Below are 24910 nucleotides of genomic sequence, written 5' to 3' on the forward strand. Positions count from 1 at the left end.
CCACACTTACGGTTCAGTTGTATGCGCAGCGGTCTGCAAAAACTGAAAGCTATTGTTTAGATATCCCGCTAAGATGAACGGCTAATAAAATCCAATCCGATGAGGCCGTTTGGTGCCGGGATGTCAACTGGGCTAGTTTTGTTCACATGAACTGGCTAAGTGAGGATGAAGGTCTTGGGTTAGACAAAGGTGAGAAAAGCAAAGAGAAGAAATGTCCGTACGCCACTTGATTTCATTAGGAACATTTAGGCACGGTCCCAACCCAAGCTGAGGCTCTGGGACTGTGAACTATTATTCAAGTTTTACACAGGACCAATTGCACAATGTACATTTGCTTTTGGCCATGTGGACCCCCCAGAGAAATTGTGATTGATGAGGCCCTGCATGTGTGTATAATAGTTAAGATGTGTGTGTGTGTGTGTCGTTTCTGACACGCGTGCCCTTATATACGCTTGCCTGTCTTCTGCGTGTGCTCTTTTGTATCTCGCTGTAATTACAAGGAACTGGGCTGAACTTGATTCCAACTGGGTTATTTCACGATATGTATCTGTTGGCTGGTGTTTGGCCTCTGAACAATTATCAGAACTCTGTAAATAGCAGTCGGCAGAGTTGGAACAAGGAAACGGCCTTGACACAATCTGCACCATCGCTCGTTTCACTAATGGTTTCCTAAAACGGCTCAGATCGGTTTCTCTGTGATGCATTGCCGTTTCCGTTTCAGAGCCTCAGATATGATGAATGGCAGGGAGCATAAGATGTTTCATACTCCGTTAATAAGACAAGTTTTCAGATGGGTCTCGAGAACCTTGTTGTGTGATGAAGTGCAGCATGTGAGGAGGTTTTCTATCAGCACTTGCGATTTATGTTCGACTCATGTTCTCTGGTTACGTCATGTCTCGCGTCCCTGGTGATTGAGGATGTAACTGCAAAGGAATTTGCTTATGATACAAGTGCTTTCATATGTCCTCCCTGTGTTAAGTGCTTTGGCTTTTGTCAATATTATGCTTTTTTAACTGCTTCCAGTGGGAAGAGTGCCACGTTGGCCATCTAAAAAATAGAATCAATAAAACAAAGTTATGTGAATCAAATGTTGCGGATTATTCATATTATGCACTTGATTCTTAGCACAATGTGTTCATCTTTAGGAAAACTGCTGTTCAAAAATTATTATTAACATTTATGCTTTTTGCAGCAGGGTTACTCTAGTTTTCATTTTTAGACCTTTTTAGTTTTTTATTTCTGTTTCATTTTCAATTTGTATTTTTTTCTGTCATTGTTTTAACCCTTTGCGTTATGCATGTTACTTGTAATGCTCATTTCAGGTGAGATTGAAAAATCATGATCACTAGGTTTTCTCAGAAGAGAGGTACGGTAGAAATGTGTCCATCTTGAACATAATCAGAATTATCAGCTAATAAGGGCAAATCAGTATAGTATAGACTGGAGGGAACGTAAGCATTTTTTACATAATCACATAATCTGAGTTTGGGTTTCCACAGTTGTACCTTGACAGGTTGTAGAGATTATATATTATGTTTAATCTCTTAAGTTCAAACCAAAAATGCATACTGTCCACTCAAGCGTTGTAATAATTCTTCCATTAAAGGGTTTATTTAGTTTTAGTAATTTGTTTTCAGATTTTAATTTATTTTGTTGTAGCATGTTAGTGCTGCCAAAGTTAATGTGCCAACTGGTATCATTTTAAAGATGTTTAACAGTGTTAAATTAGTGACTAGTGTTATTGATATTTATTGACATGTTCATTTTTATTATATGCAGACGGTGTGTAACTAAAACTAATATTAATTTGTAGGTGTTTTTATTTTAGTTAGAGACATGAAATCGGATTTTAGTTTCAGTTTTATTTTTTTAGTTAAATGTACAGTAGGGAAGGCCATTTTCATAGCGGCTAGCAATAGTGAGTTAGCTTTGAAAGCATGAAATCCAACTTCAAAACTCCTTCAAAACACATGAACGCACACAGCAGAGTTTGCAAAGCGTCACGAGATGAGAGACGGCTTTAAACTACCTCATGTCTCAAAGCACATAACATTACAATAATAATGAGCATAAACAACTGAAAGAGCACTGACCTGTACGGTACCACCTGACTGCTGCAGACTCATTTCTGCATTGATGGTGTTGCCATTAAAATGCATAAATTCGAGTCACGAACCGCTCCGATTATAACATTACATTTCCATCTCTTCCAAATGACAGTAAGGTGTGAACGCAGCATAAGCTTGTTGTTTTGGTTTAGGAGGAACTCATGGCTGCTGTTTCGGTTGTGGTGCTCAGTGACTAACGTTGGTCTAATTCACCGCATGAAATGTGTGATGTTTGCGCGAGCAGGGTGCGTAGGTATGGAAATACATGCTGACAGGGAAGTAGGACATCGTATCATTACAATCGGACCGAATGCAATGATTGGACGAATATTTTATGATCCTACGCCTTCCACAGACGATATATGTACATATAAACACATTTAGACCACTTAACTTTGTGATTTCTATCAGGAAGTGAAGAGACTTTCAACCAGCTTAAAGGACAAGTTCGGTATTTTACACTTAAAGCCCTGTTTACAGATCGTATCTGATGAAATAGAACTGTTAAGATTAAAGTTTGGACACATGCTCATGTCCCGAGAATTTTAGGTTTATTTCGCTTTCCCCCCCCCCACACCCCCCACCCCCCCACCTCCACAATGGTTGTCTATGTGCACTGGAAGATTCCTTCCTAAAAACACATTAAACTTTCGTTTACAAAGACGTGAAACTCACCGAGTGGTCAGGGGTGTTCACTGATACGGTCCCAAAAAAAATCGCTGAAAAAGATGCATTCCAACAGGTCGTAGTTTTTGTCCAACTCCATTGACTTGTATTGAATGTGCTGTGTGAGGTACGGTATTACTCCGCCGCTTCTTCTTCTGCTACTTCTGTGTATTCAATGAAATGCCAGCGGTTTGCTTGCAATTGGCAAAGGTGCATTATCGCCACCAACTGGGCTGGAGTGTCTATTATTCTAGCTCTCAACGAAAAAATCACGGGTGTGACGCGTTTGGCAAAATAGGTCCGCAAAAGCGAATTAAACCTAAAATTCTCGGGACATGAGCATGTGTCCAAATTTTAATCTTAACCGTTCTATTTCATCAGATACGATCTGTAAACAGGGCTTTAAGTGTAAAATACCGAACTTGTCTTTTAACAAAACAATTTTCTGGAACAAATCACCTACCCTGCTTATAATAAACAGATTTGCATTTTTTTTCGTTAACTAATAATACCTAATAATACTAATGATACTCTTTGGCAGACATTTTATCTGAAGTAAATTTTTATAAATTTGTGTAACTTTTGTCAGTCCATGTCCATGGAGTTGAACGCCTGACCTTGGCATTGCAGCGCATGCTCTACCAGTTGAGGATATGTGCACATTACCGTTTTTACTACATTAAACACTAATGTTCTGTGTTAGTTAAACAGATCAGTATAGTACTGTTCAAACCTCACAGTGTCCCCTCTGTCTTTACCTTGGTGCACTGTGGTGGTCTTAGGGTCTGACAGCTCTCAGAGGAAGCCTTGGCCCTACATGGCAGCCCTGGCCACACTGTGGGAAAATGTCAGAATGTTATTGTAAGCACGATGAATTGCTCCTGACGCATTTGTTTATACACTTGCTCGAATAATGGGAACATTAAATATTTGGCCCAAAATAATAATAATCCATTTCCTCCCTGAAAAATCCTAATCATATGAAAATGAAAAAAGCAAACAGTCCGTTGAATTACTTTATTTGTGCAAGGTTGATAACGATCAGCCGGCACCCAACTTTGTTTGCAAACATTCCCTCCAGTTTGTGTACTGTATGTGGCTCCACTGGTCTCTGGACCTTTTGGCCAATGTCAGGCGTCATGGTTTGCAGATTTGGCCCATATATGTCAAATGAGCAATGTAGTTTTTGGGTGCCAGTGGCACTATTGAAAATAAAGAGGCTCAGTTTGCAATGGAACAAAATTTTTAGGCCATATTATGTCAGCAGCATCCACAGAAGCCAAGGCTGACACAAGAAAGGGGGTACACACCCAAAAACCAGCAGTTTGTGTCCACACAATGAAAGTCAAAACAACATTGAACCCAACTTTCCTCGTATAGACATTTGTCAAAATATCTTCGACAGAAGAAAAAGTTATAAAGGTTTGGAACGACATTATTTGAGTAAATAAATTGTCATTTTTAGGTGAACTATCGCTTTAAGAGCTGTCCTTCACTTTTGCTCATCTTGGGTTGCTTCATAGATTTCGATTGAGATCATATGTTCAGACTTCATCTATCATTATACTCTAGCGCCAGTCAAACGTAGCAGTTAAATTCCTGTGAGATCTCACACTTGTGTAAAGAATGCTCTGTAAACATCACACGCATGTGGAGATCTGCCATGTGTAAAATGCATGCTAACTCTGTGTGAATGACACATGACAGAGCGCTTTACACGTCGAGATCAAGGTTATTGACCTTTTTGTTTAGTCCTCGCTGTCGTTTCTGTAGATTTTTGTATTGGGTCGAGCGGTTGTGTGGTTGTGCGTTTGCTTACGACCGATTGGCAGATCACAGGACGTGTGTGTGTGTGCATGCATTGGTGTTTGGGAGTGAGAGCAAGGCTCTTTCATTTGAAATCTTGAGGTTTGGCTGGCAGGCTGGTGGATGTCTGATCTTCCAGCTAAGCAGAGTTGATGAAGTCATATAGAGGGAGGGGTGCAGTGGAATGCCCTGGGCCTTGAGCTGTGAGCACGACTTTCATCATTCCCTTTCGCACTTTAAACATACAAACAAACAAACTTCACACATTCCATCTTCTTAATGTGTTTGATATGACATTTTAAACTGCAGTTCTTCCATCAGTTTCCCATTTGAAATAGTGAATCAAACTTTGGCAGTGCTTTCTAATATCTTACTCTACCGTTCAAAGGTTTGAGGTCTGAACGTTTTTTAAAGAAGTGTGTTATGTTCAACAAGGCTGCGTTTATTTGATCAAAAAAACAGTAGTAACATGGTCAAATATTGTTACAATTTAAAATAGGTTTAATAATATATATTAAGATGTTATATATTCCTGTGATGGCAAAGCTGAATTTTCAGGAGCAATTTCTTTAGTCTTCAAGGTCACATGATCCTACAGAAATCATTCTATATGCTGGATTTGTGCATGATTATCAATGCTAAAAACTTTTTTTGTGTGTGTGTGGAAACCATGATACTTTTTTCAGGATTCTTTGATAAATATAAAGTTGAAACTGAAATAGAAATCTTTTTGTAACATTATCTTTGAGTTTACATCCATATTTGAGTTTTAAGTTTAATGTGCCCTTGCTGACCGATATTATTTAGTTTGTCTGTTAAATCTAATGTTAGCAAATCTCAAAATTAATATCAGTTTTTCATAGTGTAGCCTACATTATAATTCTGTGATGCCTACATTTTAAACAGAGTTTTAGTAGTTTTTAGGATTTTACTTTTTTATACAAGGTAATATCAATATCGGCCATTTATCAGTTAGTCATAATGTAAAAAAATAATTATCTGTATCAGAACTTTTATATCAGGGCATAGCTAAAAAAAATTATGTAAATACATTTGTTCCGTTACTATTTGTGAGTAAAACATTATTTACCTTTCATGAAATCTATTTATTTCATAAAGTTTAAACATTATGGAATCCTACAACAACTCCCTTAAGGTAAAAAATAAAAAAATAAAAATATGGCAATAGGACAGCAAAGACATCTGTGAACATTGTTTTAAGTGCCTGCAAAGCTTTTATATCATATGAATTAGACTATTAGACCGATCAGTTTTGACATTTTGAGGACAAGTTTGAAATGAATATCCACAATGTAATGGGGAAATAAGCGGCACAAAATGAAAAGGGTTCAAGTGTAATCTGAGGGTGCAGTGCGGCCACATGTCATACATTTATGAGATCTGTCAAAGAAACAGATGGTTATAAACAGTTTAATTCTCAATAACACTAAAGCTGGACTTAAGAGTAGCCTATATCATAATTAAAATAAAATAATAAAATTAGTAAAAGGCTACAATCCAGTAGCGCACATTAGTTTTTTGATTATTTTTTTATGTATATTATTTTATATGCATAATTTGAGTTATTGATTTTGACTACAGACCACCGTGCCAGTAAAGTTTCAGACCTGTCACTACACACATTGAACAGATACATTCATGAAATCTCCACGAAATCAAACTTTTGGCTACTAAACAAATATAGAAATGAAAATCCCAGCTGCGCTGTCAGGTTTTGAATCATCCATATTCATGGTATTGAAAAACTCTTTGGCTGCCAGTCTTTGGCTCACATTGCCTTACCGTAAGTCATTTTTTTCCCTCTCCAACCTGCTCCCTCAGGTGAAAGTGGAGGGTGATAAAGACTTTGTACTCAGTGCCTGTCTCCTCAGGGTTGAGAGCTGTATTAGAGGGTTAGAGTGAGGACATGCAGTTATAGAACATGTTTATGAATAATAGCACTTGGGTTTCCAGCTCTGCAAGTTCGCCAGCTTTTCCTCAACACTCCGTACTTGAAGCAGTCGACGTGAAGTTCTGGGGAGGAAGTGCAGTAAATCATAGGCGATTAACTCAGCACCAGCCTCCTGTTGAATGAGTCATTGCATACTAATTTAAGGATGAGGAGAGGGTGTGTTGTGTTATGTTTCATTCCAGTGCCTGTTGTTAAAGAGCTGGATGTTGCATAAAACGTTTAAATCCTTTAATGTTTATGTGCAGCCAAGGGGATTTTTACCTTCGGAAAGGTGTCATTTAAAAATGTTAAACCTCCGACCACCAACACAATAAAGCATTCAGATAGGAATTGATGGTTCTGGAGATTTGTTCAACCATGTTTCCTATTTAATTGTAATGATATCCTCTGCACCCATTCGCCCTCTCGCTCTGTGAATGGAGTTCAGGTAAGACTTGGGTGGGTCCTTCCGTTTCTTGACATATTTTGAAAGTATGGGCTTTGCTTTGTGTTAAATGCTATAAAGGAGCACTCGTATACTCTTTCATGCACTTCCTCTAGACGAAACTCTATATACAGAGGCTTAGTTTTGAAGTACCATGTGATCACACTCTTGTTGTTTTCGTGAGTTGTTGTGACGACCCAAAAGTGGGCAGTTTAATGTTTGTCCATTGATATTAAGCTTGTAAAATTAATTAAACTCTGGGATAAAAAAAAAAGTTTGAATCAAGTATATTTTAATTGGCGCCTCCTGTGGTGATGTTTGCATGTTTTATAACCCCACGGGGCAGACGTACCATCTGATACTGGCCCAGATACATTCGATATCAAATTTAACCTCTGTTTCTGAACACCGTACACCCATATTCTTAAAGGGATCACTGTCTAAATGCAATAAGAAGCTCTGGCTGACTTCTTCTTTGTTGTTGCCGTTTATTTAGCTAACAAAAGATGCAGAATGCTGGAAGTAAGGTGGATTAAGTGGGTAAGACGCATTGTTAGACTTTTACTCATGACTTCAGTGGTTAAAACTTTGATTTAATGGGCGCAAAAATGAGAGAGAGCGAACATAAAAGGGGATTGTCATCATGAACATTTTTGGATATTTGCTCAACTCTTCAGCAGTATTATTTTAATCTTAAAATAGCTTGTGAAATATGACGGGTGTGTAAATATTCAAAAGGCCATAATAGTGAGAGATTTTATGTCTAGGAAAATATTATTAACCTGATTGAATTCCTAAAAAGGTGTTTGGGTGCATATGATTCCCTTTGTTCCAACTGTATCTTGCATGGACAAGAAAGAAATCAAGGAGAGCACAAGAGAGCTATAGGGAGTACAAAACCTTCTACTATTTCATTCCATGACATCTCTAATCTTCCCTGAACTTCCCTCTTTGGATGCAGCTCTACGGATCCTAACCCCGGACAGAGCAGCTGTGCCGAGGCAGTGCACGCGTGAGATCTCTGCTCCCTGTGATAGGGATTCATCACTTGTCGGCATTCGCAGATGGACTTTGAGGATGAATCACATCTGTGCGTATTTGCCTGTAAGACCTTGCTGTGCATTTATATAGTAATTCCATTAATCTGAATGTAATTCTGTCTTGGGAAATAAAGGTTTAGGTCCGTAAAATGAACTCACCTAAATTGTTGCAGGCATGGTTGTGCCAAAGGGTTGCACCAAAGTCCCACAGTATTACTCTGACTTATAAGGTGCCATGGGATGGACCAGCTCTCATGTGCTGTCCACATTACTGCAGCTCATACTGGGAACATGTGCATGATGGTTGTACCTCTTTGGTTTTGAAGACTTGCCTGTCATGGGATGGTTTCCAGTGCAGTATAGCCTTCATTGCTGCCAGGCCCATCTAAGTATCACAACGTTCTGACAGACCTGTTCTCATGGAATGGATTAGATTAAGTTTGCCCAAAGGGTTATTGTAGTTTTGCATTTTCAGATGTATTTTTATTTTAATGTTACATTTCTCTTTAGTTTTAGTTAGTTTCATTCATTGTGTTGTGAGTTTTGCACTGTAAAAAAAATTACAATTTTCATCAGTTTAATGTAAATTAAGTTGAAATTACTTAATACATCCAAGTTCATTGTACTTAAAAATGTAGAAACCTTTTTTACAGTGTAGTTTATTTTTTATTATTTGGATATATTTTAATGTCACTTTTTGTGATTTTAGTTTAGGTCACTTGAATATTTAATAAATGAACTAAATTATAATCACTAAAAACGCTTAATAAAATTAACTAAAACAAAATTGAAATAAAAATGACTGAATATAATAATATATTGCATATGTAGGGGAAAATATACAGTTTGGCAGTCATTATTGCCTGAAGTGGTTTGTTTTGCAATAATGACATGGCTGACAGTTTTTTTATTAATAATTATTTTAAAAAATATATGTAGTTTTGTTTATGTTATGTAGTTCAGTTTACAAAAATGTTTTTAAATCCACAGTTTTTCATCTTTATTTTATGTTTACTTTACACATATCCCTGCCCCGCCCAAGCAAGCAATTGAAATCCAACAAAGAAGAAAAAGCGGCATCAATGGTACTATCTATTTCTGTCTACTCCTTTCCACTCCTGTATCACCACAGATCTCTCTGCAAACAACCTGTTACCTGACACAGTTTGGTCATCAGCCAGAAAGCAGTGTTTCGGTGGAACAATAGGATCATTCACAGAAAATTATATCCATAGTTTGGCGTGTCTTTTATATGCATCACCCGGAGTTTACAGTCTGCTATTGTTGCTTTCACAATGACAGCGCACAACCCTTCCTCTGCGTTATTTGTTGATCCTGTCCCGAGGAACCATTCAGACCTGGTCCATGCGACAGGGCTGCTTCCTCTTCAATGTATCGCTTTCAGGTTATTGATGTCTTGTTTTGTTGCTTTTTCTTTATTGCAGAAGGTCAACGGCTTTTGGAACAGACCTTTCGTGTGTGCGTGCGGTTACCGAAACATGGTGGCGACGTCTCCTTCCAGCTCTCTTTCTCTCGCTCTTTCTTGTCTTCGGTCTCAACGGGGTCACATGTCGGCCCCTGGGGAGGAAGCACCTTCAACGGCATCAGCCAGGTAGTGTGAAGGATTAGGCCTGTTTTTCCCTTGTCTCTGAAAGTAGTCATAAATAAGCAGGCGGTGTTCCCAAGGGATGCTGGGAAGCACGCTCTGGGCTGCATGTTTCAGAGGCGTATTGTGTTGCACGATGGTTTTCATTTGATGCCACGGTAGTTTGTGTGAGGGTAATTCATACTTCACATTTCCTCAGTGATCTTATCACTATAGTCATGCAGTGTCAGACGACTATTGTGGCCTTTAATTGGACGCAGTGTGCTTTGTTGGGACGGATGCTGTGAGGGAACTGTGCCGGGGAGTTCACGGTATGCGTCTCTTAGCAACTCTTTCTGCCTCCGCCATCCTCCTCTGCATTTGACCTGGCTCTGTCTGTGCAGAAAGAGACCATAGGCCTGAGAAATTAAAAGTGCCTATGAGACCACTCACAGGCACCTAATTAAACATCTCACATTCCATCTGTGGGGTGCAAGCATTGAATACGCGCGCACACACTCTATAACGCTGAGCTATCGTGAAATTTTGTTCCCATTGCTTTGATGCTGGGTTGCTTGAGATGACTCTATCTCACCACATCAGTAATAAATATCTTGCTTTGAAAGTTGATCAAAGAAAAAGTAAAACCACACTTTTGTCTCAGGCTGGAGGGAGTGTTGTTCATCAGAATTGCTTAATGTTAGGCATTAATCATAAGAATGCAAGGGAGGAGAAGTTTTGTTTAGTGAAAGAACACAATAAAAATCACATCTTGTTTCAACAATGCTGCCATAACTTTGTTCTTTCTATACAATGGCTATGTTTAGATGAACCTGTGTTATGCGATTAAGTTGAAGCGCATGTAAATACAAATACTGTGATTCATGTGAATTCGCTCATAATTAGCATAACCATAATTGCAGTAAAAATATGTGAAATACTGCGGTTCTAATTGCACGATATAGGCAAGTTTAATCACATTTAATAGCATTTATTCTCCTCTGACCAAAGTGCGGATGTGCAAGGGATTATGTGTTGTACGTGGAGATGGATTACATTTCACACTCTTGCACAAGTTCAAAAACATAGCAGAGCAGAAGATAAACAATTCTTGCAAAATTGGTTTGTTTAGCGGCATAAATAGTCTAATAATTGGCCTTAACTATATACTAAACAACAATATAAAACAAACACAATGTTTTATTCATGTTTTTTTAAATATAAATTGTTACTGACAAAGTGCATAATGTGCATATTAACTATGTGTTGTCATATGAACAACTAGTTAATCACTATACACTGAAGCCTTGTGTGTGATTAATTATTCAGTCATTCAGGAATCAGACTGCACATTTTTAGAACTTTAAATGAACTTATTTCAGTTAGTTGCCAATTTCAATTTATTTATTTAATTTTTCATTTAATTTTTTAATTTTACAAAACTGTTATTTAATAGTTTTTTAATGGTTTAAATTTTTGCCAGTGAACATTTTGTATTTGTAACAGTGAACACACAGGCCGGTTGCATTTGAACTGAACGTTTTACTGTGAGTATGTGAGTAACTGAATAGCGTTAAAAAAACAGCTAAGAGACCTCTTTTCTTAGCGACTAATCAAAATAATGGCAAGTTTCATGTAAATGGGATTAAAGAGGTTTGCTCATGTAATGTAAATACCTTAATTCGAGTAATTCCTTATTCTGACTATTGATAATAATCATACTATTGGTGTACATGTAAACATAGCCAATGATTTATTTAGGATCCGTTGGTGCCAAGACTTTCGACATGTCCAACCAGCTCTTGACATTGTGTTGCAATAAAGAACCTCTCGCTACAAACAGGAACCAGATTTAACAAGCCAAATCCATTCCCGGAATTTGTTGTGTGTTTAGTAATATGAGAAATTTCACTTAAGGTAGTATCGTGAAGATAGATTGGTGCTGTTGCTTATCTCGCACATTCAAGTAACAAGACCACCATGTGGGTGACCCATTCGGGAAAGTCAACATCAATACCTGTGACTAACTCTTAACTTCTCAATTAAAGAAACATGGAGTTTCTACAGCATAAATAATAGTTTGATGGGAAATCGATCATGGTTGCCATACTCTTCAATGTCATTGAGAGATCTGCAGCATATAGGTTTGTTTTGGCTGAGAGTGTAAACTGTAAAACACTTGTTATGTGCTTCTTATACCTCCTCATCCCGTTCCCACCACCATGCTGCTAGTCTTCAACTCATGCATTGCATTTCAAATCAACACCTCATCCCGAGGGATTCGCTGCGACCCAGGTCTTTTTTCTGTAGCTCAAAACACTGTATTTATCCTCAGGAGGTTTTGCCATGCAGGTGGTACATGGATCTCAACCGAAGTAGGTTTGCTAATAGATGTGTTTGATACCTTAAACCATATTTTTGTGTAATGGAAATCTCACTTCTCAGTGAATGTTTATTGATGTTGAATGTTGGATGTTCAACATCAAAATTCTCTCAGATTTGTTTTATGTTATGGGCAATATATATATTGTCTAAATCCTACTAATTAAAATAATTCATTTTAAATGCTACACGTGAATTTAGACATCACATCATTATAATGTACAATATGAAAAATGAATATTGCATTTGAGATTTGTTAAAGAGAACAGTTGATTTAACAAAGTTATTCAATAACTGTCTGAGCCTAACTCCACCCACTGGCAATATTTGAAAAACGCTGGAAAAATGGGCAGAGCCCAGCGGAGACAGGGAGGAAAAATGTATGGCTTTATCGTTTACAATTAAAGTCTTATATTCAGTAATTTTAGAGATTTTAAAATGTTTATAAATAATATTAGTGACACAAATATTCCGCAAGCTCGTGCTAGGGGCGTGGTTAGTGCAGAGCCATCATACTCACCACAACTTAAAAATAGGAAAATTCAACTGCAGTAGCCACCGTTCAACCTGAAGAGGGCAGAACTCAGACATTTTTACACCATATATTGTAGAATTAAAACACTTTATACCCAAATGTCAAAACATTTACTCGAATCAATGAACAGCACTAATAAAGCTTACAGATCATAAACTAAAAAAAGTTGTGTCCGGGTTTAGTTTGGCCTACCCTTTAACAAATGCATCCGTTACTGTAAAGCAGCAGCTTTGAAACACCTTGAATTCATTCTGACTGAGGAGCATGTTTGCTTAACAGAGGGGCATCTTGAACTTTGAATGAGTCAGCACTGGGAAAGTCATCTGATCATGTAAGTGCAAACCCCTTAAAAAACACAGGTATACGGCTTGGCAAGTTCCTGTTTTAAAATCATTGCGAAATTGAACTTCAAAGAATGGCTGGTTCTCACACAAGCCCGGTGGTTTTATATTTGAATTATTTCTAGTTTTCAGCATGTTTCTAGCTGACTCAAGAAAAACAGTTCAGTTTCTACTTGTTTGACATTGTTTGTGGGAAGCTTTGCATGAACCGCTGTCTGTAAACAGCAGGATTGTGAGGTACTGATTATTTAAATTAATTTCAAACATGAGGAATCCAGTAGCCTTGCCAAGAAATAGCTGTAGTCGGGTGGGAAACCACAAGAAGACGTATTCAAAAAACAAATCTTGTCTGGGGATTAATAGGACTCTTCATCAGCAAATCATTCTGACATGTTAAAGCTCTCTGCATTTACTATAACGTTTACCTAACGTACAAAATACACAATATAGTTCACTTCCCCCATAAGCATTTATGGATCCTGCAGAACACATCTCCTCCCTCACTCCACTGGGCATCGGGCTTAAATAAATTCCAGCATGTTGTGGTGGTTACTAAGACCGTAATTGATGTACAGTGCTGACCAGTAATGCCTGCAAATGCAAACACTTCAGAACTTGTGATGGTTCAACAACACTTCTGCTTGCTTATGTATATTCACTGACAGTTGTTGAAGTGGAGCTGATTCAGACCTGATCAACGTGGTTGTGTTTCTAATTTGGGCAGGCATTTCTGTAAATACGCTTTAAAACAAATTAAAATAGAACTTAAGCCTGGTGCAGAGTCAAGTCATGTTATGACTATTCAGATAAAAGATACTGTTGCTGTTGTGTTACTCTATAGTTTGATGTCATGTGATATGCAAGCTCTTAGCAAGCTCTTAAAACATTGTTTAGACTGATTAACCAAGGCTGGATATCAATTCAGGTTTCCTGATTCAATTTGGTTCAAATCTTATTTATTTGGGTATATTTAAGTTAAAATGTCAGTTTTGCTTGCATGTAACAAAAGGTAATCATTGTCTTAATGACGTAAATTCTACAGTTGAGTAGTTATGCTGATTAGAAACCAGTCATTTTTAAACTATCCGTTAAAAAGCCAGCTCATAAAAGTAATTTAGTTGTGAATCAAACTTAAGGTCTGTTTTTGATTCACAATAAGAACCGGTTCATATGAGTCGTTTGTGAGGACTACACTGGCCTCACTGTTTGTTTTTGCATACAGCATAGTAGAACATCTTAATAGAAATATGTGTCTAAATTATATTTTCATTACCAAATCATGAGTGTCCTACTAAAGAACTTTTTTATTAAAATGTATTCTAAATTTACACGCAGCCTATGCAATTATGCCTTATAATCGTGTTAAGATTAAATTTTATACAATATTTCATTTTAAATTTATTTAATCAAATACAGTAAAAGAGTACGAAAAGCTGCATTATACAGTAGCTCAAGCTGCGAGGATTCCCTGTGCAACAATTCAGATACACATACAGCCAATGAGACGTCTGTCTGTCTGTCTGTCCCTCCACAGACAGCTACACAACTGTCTTCATAAAGAGATCGTAAAACTAATCCGAATGAATCAAGCGGTTTATTCCCAATTTTTCTGAAAAGACTAGATCGCTTTATATGATTAACAGATTTAATTTAGTTTTTTTTCACAATGTTGATCAGCGAACATAAACGGAAGCTCAACCGAACCTGCTTGACACGCGAGAACAAACCTCTTGTGGAAGCTCAAACAAGCTGCGTAACATGAGAATGAACCTCATTGGTTCTCGCACAACTAATGTGTGAGTTGATGAATGTTTATATGTGAAACGTGTCTCTTGGACCAAACCGCTTGATTCATATGGATTAGTTTCATCTCTTTATGAACTTTTTGAAGCGTCAAAGTCTCAGTTGTGTAGCTGTCTATGGAGACACAGAAAGCTCTCAGATTTCATCAAAAAGATCTTCAAAAAGAAGATGAACAAAAGTCTTACGGGTTTGGAACGACATGAGGGTGAGTAATTAAGGAAATAATTTCCATTTTTGGGTGAACTAACCCTTTAAATGGAAATGGTTTGGGTATGTTTTATGCAAACAACTAACTTCAGGTATGCGGTCACTTTAGAATACTCTATATTCATTTAGAAAGAGGTTATAAACAAATTCAAGTGCATACACACACGTATTGTGGATATCATAAATGAGAATTTCTCTTGTGCATACAAATACAAAATAATCCATGCATTTCTTAGTGAATGATTTTTTTTTATTGCATTGCATTTAAGACAGACACAATACTCTGATTTCTTTGACACTGAATATTGTGTGAACTCTTATATAGTTATCATTCATGGTGTGAATGGGTTTTTAACCTACCTGTATGAAACGTCATAATTACTATATCTGGAAAAGAGACATCATACCTCAGTGATGTTCTGCATGTGGCCCGTGGTATTTTTTTAATAGAGGAACATTTGTGCCTGACGTCTTTGAGCGCTGATGCTGAGGAGAGAGTGAGTTGGGTGAGAAAGCTCTGGGGTTGCCATGTCAATTAGAATCATTACTTGAGGAATCTGAATTGTTTAGCAGCCCATCTATCACTCATCAAAGCACCACATGAGCGATGGCCCTCTGGGAAGAAATGCTGGGAGATTGATGGGCAGTACTGGCTCTGCAATGGTATTGATAGACATTAAAGAGCTCTTGGCCCTTTACGTATGTCATTAATTTAACACATCTCAGGCTAAACTAGAACAATGAGCTGCTTAGGAAGGGGGAGATAAATGCAGAGACAAAGGGGGACATGGCATAGGAGATCTTTTCAAACTGCTGACTTATGGGCCTTCCAGTGGCAGTGCTCTGGTGTTGGCAGACTGTAAACTGCCTGTACACTTGGAAAACAAATCATTGAGGAATTTCAGTTGCACTTTCCTTCATCAGATAAAACTGCTTGCCAGGAATACTTTCCTCGCTCCCCTGATTTACAGACTTGAATATTTCTGAATAGAGATAGTCTCAACATGCCCATATTTAGGAAAACCGTGTGAGTGTGAGAAAAAGAAAAGGGATGTGGGGAGCTGACAGATAGACAAGGTTTATTGATTTGCCCTTGACCTCCATGTTTCCCGGGTCCTGTGATTCCCACAAAAGGTCAGAGATCAGGCTGTGATAAGGCGTTTTATGACTCTGCCATGCCTACCACCCTCCTTGTCCTCTTTTTTTTTTTTAACTATTCAAAGATAGTGAGATTGTAGAGTCCAGGGTGTAGTTGCACCAGGCTTTCATACGGTATTAATTAAATTGGACTGTAATATTCACTCTAGGTGCTTAGTTACTGCTAGTAGTATTCGGTTGCACTGTTCTTTAGGCAGTGCTAAACAAGTAGGTCATAAGATCTCTTTTTAAGTAATGTAGTTGCATAATATGATATTTACCTTGATTAATCCAATAAACTTTCAAATTTGTAAACAGACGTATTGTTGTAAAGCTGTGCACTGCAAAAAAAGTGCATTTTTAAAATCCTTAAAACAAGATATATAATTCTGTAAACAAGACATATTGCAGAATGTATATAATAAATAATTAGGAACTGTGTTATACGATTAGCAAGTCAAAAGTAAAAGAAACCCTGATATGAACAAGTGACTCCGTGCTTGAGAACTGCTTAAAGTAATGTATTTATATAATATTCCCTATGTAAACATGTGTAAATGTCAACAATGTCATCACATGTTTGAATGATTGTCAAGTAAAAGATCTAATCTGCATGCCATTTTATTCCAGTTGTCATTCCTGGTCAGAGACTTTCATAATTATTTGTTTTCATGTATAGGGTTAAGTTAAGTTCTCAGTTTAATGGTGCAATATTTACCTATTTATTAGTCACATAAGTTGACTAATCTTAACATTCATGCATGCTATCGATAGATTAATTTATTTCGCACAGCTGGTGCAGCCGGCCACTGGTACATATTTGGCACTCACCCTTCACCCTGGGTCAAGTCGGCTGGCCCATGCTGCATTCACGTGCCACTCCACACACATTGACCATACCAGATTCCTCTGCCTGATTCCAGATTCCCAGGCCTGTAGGGGGCCGCAGGATCTCAGTAAACCCACAATCACTACAAGGAGAAATGACTCAATGCTTGGTTCATAAGTCTCTGTGATCCACTTTAAATGGTTTGGGCTCTTCAAAGCGACCATTTATAATCAAAGGGAAGGAAATCTCGTGCAAGTAAGCGTAGCTAAATGTTATCCCTCTTAGCATCTCATATTCACACTAAACATGTGATTTTGTTTTCTTGAAAATATTACAGCAATATGGAGATTAATCACTGAGGTCCTCCATAACACTATTGTATTACTATCTCCCAAGTCCAAATATCCCATTGTTTTATATTACCCATCTCAGATTGTACATATGTTTCCAAGAGTAAAAAACGATGATGTTGACAGGTCTTGCTGGATCAAGCAGGATGGGTCTAACTGAATTCATCCCTCATATACGGAGCGGCCCTGCTCATCCTATCCACGCCAACCACTTCCTGACTCTGTTTAATCTTTATTAGATTAGGCCCATACCTGCTCTCCTTTCACACAACACATGAAAGTAGTTAGACGGAGTACAATTAAGACGGAGTGCTCCACAGATCTAATCAGAGCTCAGCTGGAACAAAGATCTGAGGCATGCCAACGCACTGGATGTGTCAGTCACGATTAGGGTGTGCCACTCAAAAGAAAACATGACACACGTGCATCCTGCTCTATGCCATGACATCACTTGTTTCCAGCTGATCATAGTTTTATGGGTGGGCCCAGATACCAGATTATCATTCACTCGTGTTTTCACATTTACATTGAGATGTCTTATATCATTTAGCTTTTTGTCTGGTTTCGTTTTGCCCTCACCTGCTATTGATTTTAATAAATGATTCACCGCCTGGTGAATCAAACAAGCCCGACAGATCATGTTCAGCCAACTATCCTCGTGGGCTCCGTCGCACGCTGCCTCTTTGTGTGAACAAGAGCAGACATTATGGGCTGAGGTTTCAGGGCTTTGTTGAGGGATGTGGAGATCTGCCACTAAGACGAGTGTGGGTCCATCATCTTGCTCGCTATGTAACAATAAGCCGCTATGGTTTTATATGCATGTAAAAGCCTTATTTCACACCTTTTTGCTTGTGCACAGGCCTTGGCCATAAATGGAAGCAGCGGTTTATAATAAATCACATATCTGTCTCCAAATCACAGTTGTGCCGACCATTTTAGACTTATGGTTATGGGAACATGGGCCACTGCCATTTGAATTACCATAATATGCCCTTTTGTAATATACTGTCCTGCTTTTCCTCAGCGTCTTTTGAAAGGGCTTATTTGTGTAGAAGAAAACAAACTGCATGTCTTCGTGTGCATGTCATTGCAGATATTCTTTGGAGGAGTTTCGACTATAGTTTATAATTTAGCCCAGCCAAAGTTAGCAACAGTTTTTCTTTGCTTAAGGCATGTCCTGTTGTTTCAAAGATGATGAAGACAAAACAAACATTTTTAATTTAGGTTAATCTAATTTTATGACATCAGTAGGGTGGTCCAAATATTATTATTATAAGAAAATTCCATTTTAGGTGCAAATGCATTAGTGGAAATCCCATAGGAAAAAGAAGCATTGTGCATTGATGCATCTCCTTTAATGGTTTGCCAGTAGTATATCAGTGTATTGGTGTGGAGTGGACGATAACATCAGTATAGTTAATTTGTAGTGTGAACGGGCCTTTATTGTATAATATATTTCCTTCTCAGATATGAAAACACAACTTTTTAGCTATCTGTACTTTTCCATGAGCTCAATTATGTTGTCTTATAGGTGGGTTTGGCAACCAGTATTATGTATCTTCTTTATTAGCGGTTCCAAATTCAATCTTCTTTCACATGCCACCTTGTATCTGGAGCCAGACCACTTTACTGTAATGAATCCTGGCTTAGAAATGTGTAGAAGACAAAAAGGAAAGTTCATACTGTTTCTGTCACAGAAACATTCAACCGTCACAAACAGAAAGTAGTTGGGACCCCCCTCTCTCTTTCTGTGAGATGTGCTATATTACATGAAATTATTTCCATACACTGGTTTTAATATTTAATTTTAATCAGATTATAAAAGTATTATAATTGATTTGAGACAGAATTACTATTGTGAGATGATGCAAGAAGCTCCAAAGGTCTTGGTAACATATGATTATTACAACAACAAAAAAGTTCCTGCTTGGAATTTTAAAAACCCAGAAACAAAAAAAGATTGGCTGCCATCTTGTATTTTTTTTCGCCAAAGTTGGCACTACATGGTCACACTAAAATACAATGAATAATTACTTGACCATAGGGGCATTTTGAAGAACAACCCAATGATTTGCAATGATGACATTTGATAAATATGCTTATATTTCAACCTGACATATAGATTTAGATTTACTAGGCCATGCAGAGTTTGTGTGGTTGACAGTTTTCCATATACCATTTTTTATTTTGTTTTAAAAAATCGATATATTCCACTGGAATCCAGCTGAATGCACAGTGATGTTCATAATGATCTGAAGCTATGAGAAAGCTTGTGTGGGAGTACGAGTTGTGGGGAGTATGTTGTGAGAGTCATACTAGAACAGTATGAAGATTTTATAGCAGCATCAAAGGAAAACATGACTATTTTAAATCCTGCAGACGCCCATGCATTATTATTTTTCTCTCTTGTTTTCTGATGACTTATTTTACTTTAATAAGCGCTCAACAAAAGTGATCTTGAGAAAATGGATTGTTCTGCATTAGATCCTGTTTTGCTGTTGTTTTTCAAGAATAAATAATTATAGAATTTATTTGTAAAGAATGGCACAGTTAAAGTCACACTATGCAAGATGTGTACCTTAAAGGGGTTGTAAAATGCCCTTTTCACAAGATGTAAAATAAATCTCTGATGTCCCCAGAGTCTGTGTGTGAAGTTTTAGCACAAAATACCCCACAGATATTTTATAAGGCATGTTAAAGTTGTCACTTTTTGATGGTTTGCAAAAACGCACCGTTTTGTGTCTGGCCCTTGAAATGCAAATAAACTGCTGCAGAGGGCTGGGTTTCAAGAGCTTGTGTGTGTTAGCAGCTGCGACTACTTCACGCAGACACACTAAAACGGCAGAAACTGTTCTGCCTTTAATGTTAAAACGGAGTCAGACAAAGATGGAGAGACTCAAGAAGAAGTGACAACATGTAGAATGCAACAGGACGTCTCTGAATGGTTAGCTAATGCATTTATGTTCCTGATGTGGAGTTAACTATCTTCAATTAGCATATTCTGTAATGGTAATCTATAAATTGCTCCTATAGGAATTGTTGTGAGATGCACACAGAGTGACTTTCTATTATATGTGAAAAGATGGATGCTAAATTTTGAGCTGACTCACAAATGTATTATTATACAACAACTTTTCCTCTTCTCAACATGGACTGCGTGTTCCCGGGGGCGGGGTTTATGTACATTTTAGGGTTGGTGATGTCACTAACCCAGGAGGAATGTTGTGTAGTCCCTACCAGCCGTTTGTTGTAGTCATTTTCTTTAAAAGCAAATATCTTCCTTTGCTTTGAACTTTGAGCGTTGTAACTTTGCAGATGTTGTTTATGCTCAAACAGCAACATTTCACACTAACTAAAGTTATAAAAGTGAAATCATACTCAACCACCCCTTTAATATAACAGCTTCGAAGTAATTTTGATGGTAAACAAACTCGTAGTTGGGCGAATCATCCCGATAGCAAAGCAGGGGGGGACGCCGCTGGTAAAACCAGCAGTGCAGGTTTTAGAGGTGGCGCCCCGCCAAATCTCGTGAGAATCACGACTTGCTTTTTTCGAAGTCACATACATCAACAACATAATGAAGCAGCCTCTATGGAAGACACTAGCACGCATTTCAGACGTGAATCATGGCAGAGTTGACGAAGAAAACGAAAAAAACGCGGTCGGAAGAGTGCAGAGACGGCTCTGCGTGAGTGGTATTTACGACTGTAACGTTAAATACAAGTACTCCACTGTTTGACAAAAACGGGAACTGCATAGCCTGCCTTTAATGCTGCATTAGTCTGGTACATGGGTTGTTGCTGCTCAAAAAAAAAATATTATAATGAACAATGCCTGAGAGTATCGTAAAAGCTTGACCATTGTACCTCAAAATTTATATTTGTTTAAAACCCAGACACAAATAAAGATTGGATGCCATCTTATATTTTTTTCACCAAAGTTGGCACTACATGGTCACACTAAAATACAATTAATAATTACTTGACACAAAATTGAAATTGTAGTTCTTGTGATATACTGTAGCTAAAACATCTCCCAACATGACACCACATTTTCCTTACTGAACTATTGTTTGCACTTTTTTTAATGTTCAGATTTTTATGTTGAGTCCTCACTCATATTGAACTTATTGAACACGCAGAGGTAACTACCGCTAGCATTGGATAAAGTTTTATCTCTGAGAGGAGGTACTTTGGAAATTCGAGGTTGAGTGACAGGACTTAAAAGGGGCCCAAGTGAGTACAGCCGCTGTCAGTATGATGCTCTTATGGGATTTATTTTTATAGAACAGCGGCATGACGGGAATGTATCCTATAGCTGCAATGCATAATTCAGCGCCACACATCTGCTGTTGGGGAAATGCAGACACTTTTATTAGGGAGTGGAACACAAAAGAGGCAGGAGAAGAGAGGGATGAGAGCGAGAATAGTCTGCAGTCTTTTAAGAACACCTGGACTCAGATGCTGTGCTGTCAGTAAGCTGCTCATACAGTGTTTCATAAACATTACAACAGTCACATCAACTGTAGCTTAATCAAACTCTTGTTATTCTGTCCCAATAGACTCATCCGTTAACAAGACCTTGGATGAACCTGACACTAAAAACAGGATAAATTCATGCAATTCAATTAGTATGTCTCATATAGGTAAGTATAAGGGAGACTGGGCCTAGTCGTCACATGGGAAGGCTGCCACAAAAGCTCTACTGTACTATATACTGTACTTTAAGGTTTTAAGCCAAAAGTGTGTTTTGTCTTGGAGTAGTTTTGTATGTTGGTTTCAAACACCAAGTAGTCACATGTACTGTATTTACATTGTTTGTTTAATTATGCAATTTATTTTCAATATTAGGTAGACAAAACTAAGGTTTAAAGTTTTAACAAGTTTTTGTATCTTATCTTTTATATTTTTGCTGTTTCATGAATCGGTTTACTATTTAAATTGAGTAAAATAAAAATATAATAGGCTGTTTAATGGTACATTCCAGTGTGACATCTTACCTCACATAAGGGCTTTTCACACTGCACTTAACCCTGGATTATCATCATTCTAATCCCCGCTTTTAACCCTGGGTGAAGAAACGTTTCACACTTGCAATTTAGAAGTGGGGTTTGGACTGTTTTACCCAGGGTTATGAAACCTCTCTCCTGAGCAGGGTTGGCACCGCTTTTGCTGTCTTAACCCCAAACTTCTACAGTGTTAAATCACATGCTTTGGACAGTGACGGAAACGGCACACGTTGTATACAAACACGTTTCAGCATTTGGGGGGACAAATGATGGTGACAGAAAACACGACAATTGGAATAAAGAAGAAACATACAGTTGTTCATACGTAAATTATTTATATTTTAATGCTGTCAATACATCAGTATTGTACGTGTCAGTGTGTATGAAAATTTAAGTAAAGGTACAACACTTTACGTAAAAATACACACAAATGCTCAGGTCAATTTGCGTTCAGTTACTTGTATCTTTTTCAGGGAAACAATAGTGAATATGTTCAATAACTTTTTTTGGTGTATTTGGTATATAGCTACTGTATACAGACATTGACTTTCAAAGATAAACTTAGAGTTAAAGTAAGTTAAAAAAAAGAGTGGATTTACTAAAGTAAAAAGTGTGAGAACAAGCCCTTGTCTCCTTTATATCATGCTTATTTGAACTTCTAAATACTCTAATACTTTCTTTTTTAGTTTAATATTATATATATATATATTACTATGAATCTCTGAATAATATCAGCACAGAAAATGTTCTTGTAACTAATTGAATGTGGCACTTGCAGCACGATCGTGTGTTAAATCCTGAGGGAGCACACATCCTGGTAAATGTATAACAATTGAATGAAAGTCACTTTGAATAAAAGCGTCTTCCAAATGTAAAAAATGTCAAGTTAAAGCACAACTAGTTCACTATGACTGATTTGAGCATTACATCTGGCAGCCTACACACATCCTCTCCAACAGAGCCAAGACCACGTCCTGGTGGGGGACTCGAAAGTTTAATCTTCCATTACCCATCTTCTCCCTTTCCTTACCTCCATTCTCATCCTAAGCAAACAGCTCAAAGTATAGTGTTACCGCCTACCAAATCCCCCAATAAAAAATAAATTTATATGCTTTTATGTAGTCACTCATTGGCATGCCGGAGACTTACGTAGGCCGGTATCGGGAGACAGCCGTGGTCAAGGCTCAGGAGTGTTCGATGTCCTTCAAGAGCTGAAAATGCATTGGAATCAGCTTAACAGAGCTTAAACTTAATGGCCGGTGAGAACACAGAGACCTCATGACATTAACAAAAGTTGTGCACCTTAACATGCGCATATCCTCTATGAACACCTCAGAAAGAACAATGATCAGATGTACTTCAAAACAAGACATTTTAATTGGCTTTTTATGCAATTTTATATTCTTTAATTATTCCAACATGTTTTAAAGTAACGCTAAACGCTCTGTTTCCTAAAAACCCATTTGTAATTAACTGCAAAATCTGTTTTCACGGTTTCAACTGTGTATCAGTCTGGCTTGCAGTTGTGTTTCTGAAAGCAATCAGCTTTTAAAAAAGCTTTTTTATGATTTAGTGAGTGTTGGACGAGTCGTGATCCCTGGACTTAACAAACAGCCAGTGGCAGTAAAACACACTCCCTGAATGTCACCCCCCCTCATAATGAAACAATAAAGCAGGCCCGTTCTGACATGCAGAGAACACAGCTGAGAGAGTGGCCTGTTCTAATCGGGTCCCTGGAGAAAGACCCGCAACTAGACACAGACACTGAGACACTTAAAAAGTTCTGAGACTGCAGAGACAGGACAGAGAGTGACCGTGCGAGGCTAATGGGGACCCTTCGTAAAGCGCAGGTGCAGATGTGTATCCAGGACAAGTAGGGTAAAAGGGTTACACACACAAGCCCCCCCATGACTCCCCCAGGGGCTCTTTGCAGAACGAGTGCGCGGACAGGTTCTGGGAGTTCATTCAGGCTGAACAATCTCTGCATTCGTCATTGACGAGGAGAATGTTTTATCGTCACAGTCAGTCTCTAAATTCACTGGTTTGCCGTTGTCGCGAGGGTTGAGATGCTCTTTCTGGCCGCAGCGCAGTTAAGAAGACAGAGTATGTAAATTTTTATGCCGCTTTTCAAAGACGACAAGTGAACCGGACATAGGAGTGCATGATCCCTCTTAACCACCTACAGAGGTTAAATGATTTATCGTGTTTCATGTGAGCATTCTGGAAAATCAGAACACTCTTTTGGAAAGTCTAGCAACAGATGCCGAAGCTTTCCAGATGCACGATTGCCAACCGCAGGTTTAATGGAATGACTCTCTTGATTTTTTTTCTGTTTTTCTTTCTCTCTCCAATCTGTCCCTTTCTTCCTAGTCTTTCAAGGAAAATAAAATCTCTCTTGGCGGCAGATTAAGCATTCGATGGGGTGGGTCAACCTGCTGATGTCTTTTCATCGTAATTTATGTACCATCTGTCTGCTCAATCAGCACCTTAGAGACACAGGGCCGTAATTCTCTACAAGTGCCTTCAATCTTAATGGATATCACAGCACTTAACAATTACTTCCCAGCACTGTTAACAAAGAGCACATAGAATATTTTAGTGACCTACTGATAGCAATTTCAAGGAGGATTATCATGAGACTTTTCGTCTTGTGTTGTATTTATAGTCTGCGCATTCTGTGTTTCTCGTTTAGTTTTACTATAGCCTTTTGCCCAACT

The 24910-nt window shown here is 38.0% G+C and overlaps 1 long non-coding RNA gene across 1 annotated transcript in view; it reads left to right on the forward strand.

The window, feature by feature from the left end:
- LOC306989266 overlaps nt 1–22511 on the forward strand; it is a 41433-nt gene extending 18922 nt beyond the window's left edge. Inside the window, exon 3 of the long non-coding RNA XR_013795610.1 lies at nt 21747–22511. This is a non-coding gene — a long non-coding RNA (uncharacterized lncRNA). The remainder of the gene's footprint in view (nt 1–21746) is intronic.
- Nucleotides 22512–24910: the final 2399 nt, after the last annotated feature.

The sequence above is a fragment of the Phoxinus phoxinus genome, assembly GCF_949152265.1.
Source record: "Phoxinus phoxinus genome assembly, chromosome: 21".
In the NCBI taxonomy this organism is placed as follows: Eukaryota; Metazoa; Chordata; class Actinopteri; order Cypriniformes; family Leuciscidae; genus Phoxinus; species Phoxinus phoxinus.